Source organism: Anolis carolinensis, chromosome 6 (assembly GCF_035594765.1).
Source record: "Anolis carolinensis isolate JA03-04 chromosome 6, rAnoCar3.1.pri, whole genome shotgun sequence".
NCBI lineage: Eukaryota > Metazoa > Chordata > Lepidosauria > Squamata > Dactyloidae > Anolis > Anolis carolinensis.
The window spans coordinates 101189038-101203111 of record NC_085846.1 but is presented as its reverse complement, the minus strand read 5'-3'; the positions used below and the strand labels follow the sequence as shown (position 1 = coordinate 101203111).

Below are 14074 nucleotides of genomic sequence, written 5' to 3'. Positions count from 1 at the left end.
TCTGCAAAAGTGAAAAGATATGTAAACTTACAGCATGAGAAGGAAAAAAGTGGTAAGAAATGTTCTTGCAAAATTAGGTCCAGGATGTCTAATAAGAGATTGATCATAGTACATTTCTTTTCCCGATCTTAATCTTATGGATACTTCGGTGCTAGCCAATTGTAGCTGTCTGATGCCATTTTAACTGACATGGCTCCAGTCTACAGTAGTTTGGGTTTTGTAGTTTGGTGAAGTACAATTCTCTGTTTGAAGGCTCAGTCAATTTCCTTGAACTAGAATTCTGTAGCAAAAAAAAACTCTAAATACCCAAAACTACAAATTCCCTTGGATATCACTATAGTAGTTAAAGTGGTATGAAAGTGCTCCAGTAGATTCTCAGTTAACCCATGGAGATTGGTAGATTCTGGATAAATTTAACTTGTGGTTCCTTGAGAGTTACTATTAAAAATAAATCTGATACTATTCCCCAAACTGTACTTATACCAGAAACTCTGTAATGACTTGATATTAATATTGAAATACAGTAATGAAAAACAAAGAATAATAATAAATAAACTTTATTTATATTCCGCCCTATCTCCCCGGAGGGACTCAGAGTGGATTCCAAACCTAAAAGGCAAACATTCAATGCTCGAACACAACAAGAACAATACACTAATAATAACAAAAATTGACAACCCAACATATAAAAACAAATTATGACTTAACTAAAATTAAAAAAACACCACCTGTTATATCAGACATAAGACAAAACATTAACATCAAACAGAAGCATCACTTTCCCAGTTCCTTGGGGGCAAATATATCGATCATTACTCAAGATGTCTATTGAGCTGGAGGGGCGAACAGGGCACGGATACATATGGTAGCTTTTAATCAGAAACTTAATAACAAACTTAATGTCACACAATTTTATTTTTTTATCATTTCTTTGAATTTTTTTTGCCAGTTGCTTGAAAGTTCCTGTTGCTTGGGTTCTGGTTAACAGAGTCTGCTATAACACTGTATAGTGTGGCTATATCCCCTTTTGCTTGGGTCCTATTCACTGGAACAACATCATATAGATTAGGCATGAGCAAACTTCAGCCCTCCATGTGTTTTGGACTTCAGCTCCCACAATTCCTAACAGCTTATCCCATGCCTGATATAGATGATATACAAGAAGGGAGTGAGCAAATTATGATATCTCAAGGAAAAAAGGTTGGCACTAGAAGCACCTATGGCTTTGCAGACTTCAGCTAATTGAAATTCAAGAAAGTTGCTAATGGTACACTTTCACTGGCCATTTTAATTATGTTCCCTTTTGTTCTTTCCTTCCTGGTTGCATCAAGCCTGATAAGCTGCCTGGTTACACAATGCAATTGACATCCTGCACCAGAAATACATCAGCTTGGAGAATGCTTGGCATAGTAGTCTGTGGAGTTTTGCCACAACCACCATATACAGCATTGTTGTTTGCAGCCACATGCAAAACTTACAGTGCAGTGATGTGTCTGTCCCACTTGAGGGAGCATATGCATATAACAAATTGTAGAAAACATTTAAGCCATTCATTAAAAGAGTGCTGATGCAAATCACCTTCATCTAGGTAAGGAGTTAAAACTACGGTAAAAATAAGAATAGAACTCTTTGCTAATTTCCTTCTCAAAGGGAGCAGTCAATAGCATTAGCGTTTGTTTCCCATCACTTTGAAAACTGTAGTTTGGGGCTATTTGCATTTCAGGATTTACTCTGCACAAAATCCACACTTTTTGTGCAGAAAACCGAACATGCAATTCAAGAAACATCATCCCCTCACCCTGGAAATAATATTTTGTCAGAAACATTATTTGATGTGCAGGAGATGCTGCTTCCTACACATAAAGTGTGGTTTTCTGGGAGAGAAAACACATGCACATTTTGTACAGAATAAGTTAAACAGAAAATTCTTCATGGGCCAGGATCTCTCTTATGAGGGTTTTCAAACAATTAAGAAAAACATATTCTGATCATTTTTGAACATTTTCCATTGGTTCCTTATATACCTAGATGAAAGAGCCACCACTGATTCTTCCTTGTAGTAGCATTCTTTGAGAGCACCTCTCCTCTGGAGTAAAAACATCTTAAATGCCTATGATGGAAGGGGAGCCTGGGAAGCCCCCCCTCCCCAATAATGGGTCGATAGAAAACGGATCTTTTGGCATGCCAGACCAAAAACAGATATCTGCCCTCCTAATTTTGGGAGGCTCCCAAAAATGGATCAGGGCACCTACCGAAAGCCAGGACATGAAACGGGTCAAGGTTTACCCAGATTGCATAACCTTAACAGGTATAGCAGGCTAGGGTTTTCTTTTGTCTGCATCTACACTGTAGAATTAATGCAGTTTGACACCACTTCAACTGGCATGACTAAATGCTATGTAATCTTGGAATGTTACAAATTAATGAGGCAGGGGCACCACCATAGAGTCTAAATATTCCCAGAGAAGGGTTCTCTCAGATTTAAAAATAGTGTTTTTTCCAGTTTTGTAGAGGTCTTCAGCCAGAAGTTGACTATATAGATCCATGCTTGAGGGCTAAAGAGGTATTTCTAGGCATTTCTTGGGTTCTCCAGAGTGATTCTTTGGTACACTTCGGCTGGAATCCCAAGACATCGTTCATTTCAGGTAAGAAAAACACGTTCTAAGTTGATGGCAGAGAAGGCTAAAGATCTTGCAAAACTACAACTGCCCTGATTCCATAGGATTGAGCCATGGCAGTTCAAATGATGCCAAACTGCATTAATTTTAGTGTAGCTGTACCCTTGGAGATGTCTAAACCTGAGTCATTCTTGTGTCTAACTTAGAAGAAAGAACTTATTCCATCCATGGCCAAGCGTCAGAGACATAACTTCACTTGTGCAGAAACTGGGCGGCTTGTGTGAGTCAGAACAAGTTGGGCGCTGCTCCAAACACTGGAGGATAGAAAACAACCAGAGCAGTTCTCAAGTTGACTGGGATCGCTCCCAAGTTAATTCAGTGCCACTGAACAGAAGGGAGATAAAAGTTAATGACAGTGAGAAATCAAGAGATCCTTAAACATGATTCTGGGAGAATGAAGGCACGGAGTGCCCTTCAGCTTTAAAGGGCTGGTGCCACTGAGAGTGCTTTTGGCTCCCCCGTGTTCCTTCGAGGGGGTTGTTAGACCTGGTTTATGAAATGTGGTTACCAAGGTGCATAATCTGAGCAACTTGCTCCTGGACAGAGAAGGGAGTGCCAGACGCAGGATTAGACTGCAGGGGGGGCGGGCAACTTGGCTCCATTGGCATCCACAGCAAGGTTCTTACTGACTTCAAAAAACCCCAAAGTTTCAGCCCCACAGGTTGCCTGACTGATGGAAATTTAATGCCGGAGAAAAAGTAGACAGAACGTCTCCATTGCAGAGGAAATTATCACCCATATACGTTAACCTGTATACTATCCAAGCAAGCAGAGGAGCACTATGGTTAAAACCAGACTAGGCCTACAAATGAGTAAGAAAATGATTTTAAAAATTCTGGATGGATATAGAATGTGTTAAATATCTGAATGTATGAAAAATGAAAACAGTCAGATCTAGGCACAGGAGCCTTGTGCACTTAAAATTCAAGGTCTGAATGCCATTCTTACTATCTGTATGACAGATAGATACAATTTGGTCTTCAACGTGTTCATTGGGCTGGTAAGCAATAGGATATTTTGGGGGAAGAATTCACAGAATCCACACATTTGATCATATTTGCTGTAGAAGGAACTTGAGCTTTAGGCCAATTTGAATGTGGGAGAAAATAAAACTGTTAAGAGTTTCCCATCCCTAACTGAGCTTTTGTGTTTGGAGTTAAAATACCATTGCGGTTGGTGTCTGTGTGTTTTAATAGCATGTAACCAAGAGCATAAACAGGACATGGTAATCAGCTAGAAAAGTCAGGACAGTTTTTTGCTAAACTTCCTTGAAATGTACCATGTCATTTTTAAGTACAGTCAACCCTTCACATTTTTAAGTTCAACTATGGTAGATTTGATTTTTCATGGGCTAGATTAATATCTCTAGAAACATGTTGGAGGACCTGGAAATTCTTGCCATCTCGTCACATGCATGTGCCACTGGAATTGGGCTGTCTCGCTGTGTTTTGGTGGCGCCTGTGCAGGGAACCTTTGCCCCGCTCCATCACAGCTTCCCCCTTGCCTCATCACATGGGCGAAAGTCTGTTTTCGGTGACTCGACCCATCTTTCCTAATGAAAAGACGGGGAGCATGCCATTGTCTGCCACCACCACTTTTTCAGCAGCAGCAATTGCTGAAAAAAATCTGTGAGATGGGGTGAGCTCCCATCTGTCAGCTCCAGCTTGCGGGGACATGAGAGAAGCCTCCCAGCAGGATGGTAACACATCTGGGCATCCCCTGGGCAACGTCTCTGTAGATGGCCAATTCTCTCACACCAGTAGCGACTTGCAGTATGTTTTCAAGTCGCTTCTGACATGATTTTTTTTAAAAAGGAAGCAGTGGCAGCAGTTCAGCCACAGAGCCACCATGGAAGTAGTTCTTCGGGGGTGGTGAGGGCCATCGCGCTCCATGGCTGAACTAACCCCCCACCACCACCACCACCACCACCACTGCCAAAAAAAGCTAAGTGTGAAGAGGTCCCTAGAGATAATCTCTGGGTCCTCCAGCACAAGTTTGTATTTCCGATTGACCATAGAGTCATACTGCAGGATCTAGAGATTCCCAGAGAAGTGTTCTCTCAGATTAAAAATAATATTTTTTCCAGTTTTGCAGGGATTCTCAGCCAGAAGCTGATTATATAGACCCATACTGGAGGTCTAAAGAGGCATTTCTTGGCATTTCGTAGGCCTTCCAGAGTGATTCTGTGGTATATTTCAGCTGAAATTCCAACATTGTTCATTTCAGGTAAGAAAAATACATTCCAATATTACATATTACAGTAGAGTCTCACTTATCCAAGCTAAACGGGCCGGCAGAACATTGGTTAAGCGAATATCTTGGATAATAAGAAGAGATTAAGGAAAAGCATATTAAACATCAAATTAGGTTATGATTTTACAAATTAAGCACCAAAACATCATATTATACAACAAATTTGACAGAAAAAGTAGTTCAATATGCAGTAATGTTACATTGTAATTACTGTATTTACGAATTTAGCACCAAAATATCACAATGCATTGAAAACATTCACTGCAAAAATGGCTTGGACAATCCAGAAACTTGGATAAGCGAGGCTTGGATAAGTGAGACTCTACTGTATGTCAAAACAAATGCTTTCATCGGGGGGGGGGGGCATACTTTTTAAGTTATTCCATTTTGATTCTCCTAGCCAGCATGGGCACTGGTCACGCTAGCTGAGAAACTGGGGAGTCCTAGTCTACAAAGTAACTTAAAAAATTAATTACATTAATTTTTTAGTAATTAAAATCCTTAGGATCACCGCTGCACATGCATCCTCATAACAAACCAGAGGAGAGCACTTGGGGAGAATATCTCTACCTCCAGTACTTTGCAAGAGAAAAAAAATACTGAACATTTTCTTTACTGAGCGGACCAATGCTTAATTTTTAAAATGTCACTGAAAACAGATGTGATCAAGCCAAACATATATGTCTTGGCTTGGTGAAGTATCAGATATACAGGGTGCCCCCAAAGTCACTATGCATAGGAAATAGTAACAAACTCATATTATACATATATGCATGCAACTTTTCTAGGCAAGGAAAGCACTAATTCAATTACAATTGTAAAAGATGTCTCATTGTGTATAGTATTTATAGCACCTGATCACAAAGAAGTCTTATGCTTTTTGTGGAGGGAGGAAGGGAGGATATGTTTTGATGACCCTTCTACAGGGGCTGTTTCACTGGATTTATCCTTGGAGTTTTATATCTGTCAGTTGCATCTTTTAGCCTTGTGTGTTGCAGCCAACTTTGAGAGACAAATAGCACATCCATGCTACAAGTTATAACACCTTCTTTCAACTTTAACTGCTGAGGCTCAACCTTTTAGAAGTCTGGGATTTATAGTTTGGAATGAGTTTATGGCTCGTAACCAGAGTTCCTTATGCATAGCTGTGAATTTCATTTCCTATGCTCCCCTGATTTACTCTTAAATCCCTCCTTGCAAGATACTTTGGGAACTGTAGTCCAAGAGAGTTAGTTCAAAGTCTGTAGCAGAGCATTAGCATTATTTTGGCATACTACAAATCCCAGGAATCCATAAGGTGCATGCAAGACAATGAACATGGTGTCAAACTGCTAGACAGTTGTGCAGTGAGGATATATCCAAAGTAAATTAAACAAGAGGGTGAGCTTTTGATTTTATGGAGCAAAGCCCTGGGCCAGTTTAGAAAATTTTCTAAAATATTAAACGAGGCACCTTCAATTAAGCTCTCTGAAGAGCTTGTAGCAACACAAGAGGGGTTTTCTTGACATCAAAGGACTGTCTGTTAATTAGGACAACCATAATAACCTAGGCACAGGCAATTTTTTATGTTTACTAATTAAAATCCTTGGTTTCCCTTATTTCTGAATTTGGCACATTGACAGTTTTTACAATGAACCGGAAAATAATAAAATCCACATCTCAGCAATGTCTCTGGAAAGCCAGCATGAACATTTTCCCCTCAAGACTTCACATTTTACATTTTCAAGGGAAGTATCAATCGTATGGGAAAGACCAATTGATGGCCATACTGTTGTCTTGACACTTAACCTGTGAGATCTCAAAAATGCCAGATTCTTATATCTCCACGTAGAGTCCAAAAAATAAAATCTCAATGTTTTAATGTCTATGAATGTAATATCTATAAAAGTGTTGTCGCACACTTCTTAGCTTTTGACTTCTCTTCTTGGTTTTTTAATGAGATGTGCCCACAGCTTTTTGAAATGTTTTATAGTCATCACTGCAACTTTTAAAGGCTTTCTGGAAGAACCTGATATATTTTATTCCCTGTACATTCATGTAGTGTGGTTTCAAATGAGGAAAATAGCAAAGGTAAAAGGGGAAGGGATCATACTTACTCAGGACATTGTGCTGTAACAAGAAAATACATGTGGAGTCAATCAGTTAAAAACTCAGTTTCTGCTACTGTTTGGCTCCTGCTCCTAGTAAGCTCTCCACCTGTTCCCGAATATGAAAACAAACCCATTTCTTTAATAGCTAGTGCAGATGGCTCCCAGGTACCACCCTTAGCTCTTAAAAGAAATGAGAAGGAAAGATTTTGTCTTTGGCAAATAGCAAATGCTTGAAAAAGAAACTAGAATTACCTTTACCTCTAACTGAAATTTGACAGCAGTCTGCATTTGGGAGCTAATCCTTTGAACCCGAAGCCAATTTGCATGACCTAGGACAGCTTTCACCTGGGTTGCTGCAAAATCAAAGGATGCCAATGGTGGATAGTTTCTATGCTTCTCAGAGTGTGTCCACTCTGAGGACTTTACACAGTCTAACACCACTTTAGTGGCCATGCCTCAATCCTGTAGAATCATAGGAGTTGCAGTTTTACAAGGTCTGCAGTCTTCTCTGACAAAGAGTGCTGGTGCCTCACCAAACTGCAACCCCCATGATTCCATAGTGTCAGTTACCCCCAGTCTTTGAAATTAAAAACATTAGGAAAATTGAGTTGTCTAAAAGCTACTTTTCTACTTGCAAGGAGTAATTTTTTTAGAGATGGAAACAAATACCAGCAATGTATATTCTGCTGCAATTATACATGATAGTTGCTTTCGCAAGGTACAACGGTGATGCAATTTGACCTTAACTGCTGTGCAATAATCAGTATTTTTATCAAAGGGTCTGCAGAAATCTCAAGCTGGGAATTGCAATGCTTCACCAAACTAAAAACCTCGACATTTTATAGGATGTAGCTCAGTGGTTCCCAAACTTATTTGGCCTACCGCCCCCTTTCCAGAAAAAAAATACTCAGTGCCCCCTGAAAAGGGTGTGTGGCTTATAGGAGTGGGCGTGGCTCCTGCTCAAGAGGGCGGAGCTGAGCCTCTCCCCTAATCCAAGATGCAGGGCTGGGAGGGGGAGCGGGAGGTGGGTGGGGGCGGGGCCACAAATGGACAGTCAGGACTGGGATGGGCGGAGTTACGAGCTCTGAGGCAGGGCTGAGCTTCTCTCCCTGTCCTGGACACAGGGCTAGAGGAGGGGCCGGGGCCTCTTCACAAGTGCCTGATGGGGCTGAACCTCTATACCCTGCCCCCGTGTTCTAACAAGCGCCTCAGGGGAGGTATACAGAGGCTCAGCCCTGTTTCGCACGCTTGGGAAGAGGCCCTGCCCCCACCCCAAACCCGCCCTTTAGTCCTAAAAGTCCTCTCAGGAGAGGTATAGAGGCTCAGCCCTGTCTCGGGCTCTTGGAAGGAGGCCCCACCCCCTTCCCTGGCTCCGCCCTCTGTGTCCCAACACTCGCCTCAGGATAGATATAGATTCTCAGCCCTGTCTCGGGCTCTTGGAAGGAGGCCCCGCCCCCTTCCCTGGCTCCGCCCTCTGTGTCCCAACACTCGCCTCAGGAGAGATATAGATTCTCAGGCCTGTTTTGGGCTCTTGGGAAGACGCCACACCCCTCCCCTGGCCCTCCCCTGGCCCTGCCCACATGTCCTAATAGGTGCCATCACCACCCCCTGGATCTCTGCAGCGCCCACCAGGGGGCAGTAGCGCCCACTTTAGGAATCACTGATGTCGCTATTGGAGTAAAACAGATTTGCAATGTTATAAAGATACAGTATCAGAGGACCCCTTGCTCTGAGTCCAACATTCCCAGGAAAAAGGAATTCTGTTTGGAGGTGTATCTACACTGTAGAATTAATGGAGTTGATGCTACTTTAGCTGTCATGGCCCAAAGTATGGAATACTGAGAGCTGTAGTATTACAAGGTCTTTAGCCTTCTCTGCGAAAGTGTACTGATGCCCTACCAAGCTTGAAACCCTAAGATCCCCTAGCAGTTAAAGCAGTGTTAAACTGCATTCATTCTAGTGTAGATGCACTTGGAGATAGTTCATGCATTTTCGACTATGCAGTATTGTTTGCTTTCTGGACCATGGCATATATACAGAGAGAGAGAGAAAGAATTATTTTACTGCTGGGAAAACTGACAATTACAAAGGCAATATTTAAGCCCCATGTTTATGGTGCTGCTGTTGGGGCTCTGCCCTTTCATCTGTGACTCCTGCCATAAAATCCACAACTGTTGTCTGCCCCAGAAGTAAGTGTGGCAAGTCCACAGTGCCAAGATTGTTTGTCATGCCTGGATCCAGGGATGACTCCTTGGCAAAGTCCTCCCTTGCCTCGATTGGCAAGTCTTCAGAGACTGCCAGAGGGGTTGTTTTGAACTGGAGCTGTTGCTGGTTTGGCTTCTCTTCCTCCTCGCCTGTCTCCTTGGACACAGTCAGCCTTTGTCTTTTTGCTCCATGGCACGCAATTCCCTGGGTACAATTAGGACTGCCTCTCTTGCTTTGTTTCTATCTTTGGGCTGCTTAAGGCATGGCATAGTTATGCTAATTGCACATCCTTAAAGTGCATGCGTCAGGCTTTTGGTTTTCTTTTCGCCCTCCAGGTCCAGCCATGAAAATGAAATTTGAGTTTTATCTGATGCCTGACAGAAGATGGGAAAACCCTTCAGGGACGCTGGGCAGTGGAAGTTTTGGGATCTCACACATGTGAGGACTGGCACCACTGCGTTCGGCACAGGCATTTTGACTCGGTGCCAGGCTTTCCTGGTGAGATACTCTGTTCTGAGCTTTATTGGCCAGCCAGTTTCACCCCACAGAAGTACTAAGAAAGTGACGAGAAGTATGTGACACAATATTGAAACTGGCACCCATCTGTGCTGTCATTATTTTCATTCCAACTTTCCTGCGAGCATGGTGGCATCCAAAATCTCTTTTCTTCTTTAATCTTAACAGCAACCCCATAAGGTGTGTTCAGATGCAAAGCAATGAATGAACTAAGGTGCATACCTTGGCTTAGAAAGTATTTTAAATTGAACTTTTCTTGCCATAAATCAAGTTCTAGAGCCATCATGAAACAGCAATTAAACATCTAGCCAGAGTATTGGTTTGTTTATCTGCCTTTCATCCAGTGAGCTCAGGTTAATGCATACAACTCATTTCCTGGCCAGGCTAAGGACCTCATCACATTAGGAAATACTCAGTTTCTGAAATTTTCAATCGGTCCCATTACATGATGTTTACCCTATCCCATCAGTAATCTATTGAAAGTGACTAGCCAAGGTTCAGTGGTATAGATTCCTGAGAGTTGTAGTTTCACAAGGTCTTTAGCCTTGTCTTTCAAATAGTGCTGGATCCTCACCAAACTGCAACTCCATAGTATTGAGCCATGGCAGTTCATAGAATCATAGAGCTGGAAGAGACCCCAAAGGCCGTCCAGTCCAACCCCTGCCATGCAGAAACATACAGTTAAAGCATTCCCGACAGATGGCCATCCAGTCTCCAGAGAAGTTAAACTCATGTCAAACTGCATTGATTCTATGGTGTAAATGCAGCATAATTGCTAAAAGTACTCACTGTTTCCTTCAAGAATAAAATTAATGAAGAATGACAGTACAGTGTGACATTAGCTGGATAGTCAGGGTGCCTAAACAACCTGCAGTAAAAAAAAATGCACAAAAAGCAGGAAAGAACTCAACGAATTCAGCCATGTCTTTCCTTCTCAAAAGCAGCACAGGCAAGACAAAAGTAGAGAAAAGGGGGGAAAGCCTAAAGGGAACATGACAGAAAGTATAATGAACTCCAATTTCAGGTATACAATTATACTTGGAAGTGAAAGCCTGTAATTTTCAAGGTGTGTCTTCACTGGGAAACAAAAACTGAAAAGATTTGCCACCAAAGTGTTGGTCACTTCCGAGAGGACAATGGCCAAAAAAAGTGTTTCTCAGGAAGGGAAGTGCATTGAAAAGTAGATGATGGTGGATGGCTGCTGCTTATGCTTCCAGGGGAAAAGGAAAATAAAAAGATGATGGTGGATGACTGCTGCTTATACTTCCAGGGAAAAGGAAGTGTCGGCTCTCTGAAATTCAGGAATTCATGACTGGTACATCATCAAGGACGCTTGAGAAACCTCATTCACTCTGCAACCAAATTTGGACAAGTTCTCTCTTGGATTACCCTTCCCAGAATACCATTGACCATGTTGGCTAAGGGATTCTGAGAATTGTAGTCCAAATTCTCAAATTCAATGCTACATTCACATTCTTGGAAGAACATGTTGCTTGCATTTCTCTGTCCCCTTCAGGGTTGTGTCCCCAAAAAGGTTGTCATTGCTGGGGTTGCCTCTATTGCCCAGTCCCATCTTTGTATTTTTTATTGTTGTTTCCCCATTCTTAGCCATCAGAAACTGAACTAGTTGTGCTGTTCTTAGACAACAGAGTTGCAACATGCCTTCTATACATGTCTTGATCCAATAGGTAGCAGAGTGGTTTTATTTACCGTTTTTCCCCTTGGAGGCAATACATCAAGACATCTTTCCATCTAGTAATTTTGAAAGGGAGCATATATTCCTACTGATAATAAAAGCTGCATGAAGAGCCAAAAATAGCTCTGGCCAATGTTTGAAAAGAGACATTGTTAGAAAAAAAATGATCAGTTTAAGTAAGACTTTGCATTTTGGGTCCAAAACACATCCCCAAGTTCTGCTCCCAGGCATTATTGATGTTTGATGGTAAAAGAGGTAAAGAATTTGGAATATTGTTGTTAAGCATGGTGCACAAAAAGCTTCAACTATGTATAGACTGTCTCATCTGTTTCCAACAGGGGCCGACACCATTTGTTTGTAAGGTTGCATTAACTCTTTTCTATAGTCAGATCAATGCAACAATCCTACAGTACAGATGTTTAACATATCCAGGAAGCTCCATATATAACCATCAATTTGCTGAGATTAGGAATATAAGACCCTCGCTAAAGGGAAAAAAAAACATCCCCCAAAAGGCAGAGAGAGAGTGGAGAATCCACTCGCTCATGGGGTAAGGATGAAAACAGTATTGAAGAAACCAGAAAATTCAGTCGACATGTGATAAGTAATGAATAATGGAATGTTGTGATTTACAATGCTACAGGACTAAACATCACAATTACATAATGCTACCCCCCATACACATGAGATAAGGTCCCCAGAGATATTAATAAAATCTGCAAATGTGAATGTGGAGGACTAAGAACAAGAACTTCTTAGCTCCATATCGACACAATCGGAGCGAAACATATGTTCAAAATGCATCAAACACATCCACTTTCCCTTTAACAGAAATAAAATCATTCCCAATCTTTCTTTTCTTAAAAGAACTGTTTTTTTCTCTCTCTCTCTTTTTCCACTTGAAGATTCAGAAGGCAGAAAACAATACTTGGTTGGTTCAGCTGGACTTTGCGTCTTCACTGAGAGACAGGCACGGCGACTCAAGTTCTGCCATTTTTTGGCTAAGACCATCTCTGACAACACCTGGTTCTCAACAGGAAATAGCAGAGGCCACTGGTTCAGCGTGGACCATACCCTCAAATAAATTAAGTGCCATGGGACAGCTAAACATGCAGTTAATAAAAATAACTAAACCAGGCGATGCTGCTGACATTTGTATTTGTATTTGTAAAACTGTGCTTGAATTCGTTTTTGGTGGCGGGATACAAAAATAAAGTATTATTATAATATTATTATTATTAACTGGCTAGATGGAGCAACTCTAATACATGCCAATGGCCCATTGACACTATTCTGGGGTTCCCGACTCTCCAAAAGCAGGTACCGGTTTTAGAAAAGGAGATCTTGTTTGTCCAGACCAAAGTAAGGAGAGAGCAGGTTTCATTGCCTCCCCCATTTGACATTATGCTGTTCATTTTCATTTTTTTCCACCTGCAGATGTAACAGACTTCTTCAGAAACCAGTATAGTATAATCCCTGTATCCAAGGGGGATATGTTCCCAGATTTTGTGTGAATAATACTTTTTTTTTTCATGTCAGGAGCGACTTGAGAAACTGCAAGTCACTTCTGGTGTGAGAGAATTTGCCGTCTGTGAGGACGTTGCCCAGGGGATGCTCGGATGTTTTGATGTTTTTACCATCCTTGTGGGAGGCTTCTCTCATGTCCCCGCATGGAGCTGGAGCTGATAGAGGGAGCTCATCTGCGCTCTCCCGGGGTGGGATTCGAACCTGGCAGCCTTCAGGTCAGCAACCCAACCTTCAAGTTACAAGGCTTTAACCCACTACGCCACTGGGGGCTCCATGTGAATATATGAAACCGCAGATTAAATAATTAAATATTATTGAAATGAAGGACTTCTGGCCCAAGAATACCCAAAAATATTGAACAGCCTAGAAAATGCCTAGAGATGACATATTTTGTTGGATATAGAAAAGCAGAACTGCAAATACTGATCCCACAGGTATAAATATCATACCATCCCATGGAGTGAGACTCACAGATGTATGTAAACGCTAAACGTTTATAATGTTCAGCCTTGGCTAACATTATAAGAAAGATTACGAATCTACAAGTACATCTACATTGTAGAATAAAGGCAGTTTGGCATCACTTTATGTGCCATGGCTCAATGTTGTGGAATACTGGGAGTTGTTTGTTGAGGCACCAGGACTATTTGGCAGAAATTACTAAAGATCAAATAAAATTACAAGTTCCAGGAATCAATAGCATTGAGCAATGGCAATTAAAGTGGTGTCAAACTGCGTTGTGTCTGCATTGTAGATGCATCCTACATGTCATCATCCATGCTGTGCCTTTAAGCAAATACTGCAGAGCAGCAGCATTCCCCGAAAATTGTTCACAAGAGACACAATCTGGTGCATCTCATGGCACTTTGTGGCATGCAGTTAATCCTGGTGTACTTCATCTGGAAGAAAGGCCTGAGAGAGGGTTGGTTGTGCTTAATTTACACATAGCTGTCATGAAAGAAGCACCAAAGTCCCAGGCTTAAGTGCACTAAAACTTTTTATAGCCTCAATTCATTGAAAAGCAGAGCTGCAGAACATCAGTTTCCGATATCCCCACCAGCTAAATGTCATCCTCTTTCAAGCAGGCCTGATAGAAAGCCATGATAAGC

General features: G+C 41.6%; 1 long non-coding RNA gene across 2 annotated transcripts in view; it reads left to right on the top strand.

Moving 5' to 3' along the window:
- Positions 1 to 12722, top strand: part of LOC103279096 (uncharacterized) — a 69765-nt gene extending 57043 nt beyond the window's left edge. Inside the window, exons 4-6 of one of the 2 annotated variants that reach the window (XR_506550.3) lie at positions 4765 to 4904; positions 9562 to 9724; positions 12344 to 12719. This is a non-coding gene — a long non-coding RNA (uncharacterized LOC103279096). Of the gene's footprint in view, positions 1 to 4764; positions 4905 to 9561; positions 9725 to 12343 lie in introns of both variants that reach the window. The other variant, XR_506552.3, reaches the window with a different exon arrangement.
- The last annotated feature ends 1352 nt before the right edge of the window (positions 12723 to 14074 follow it).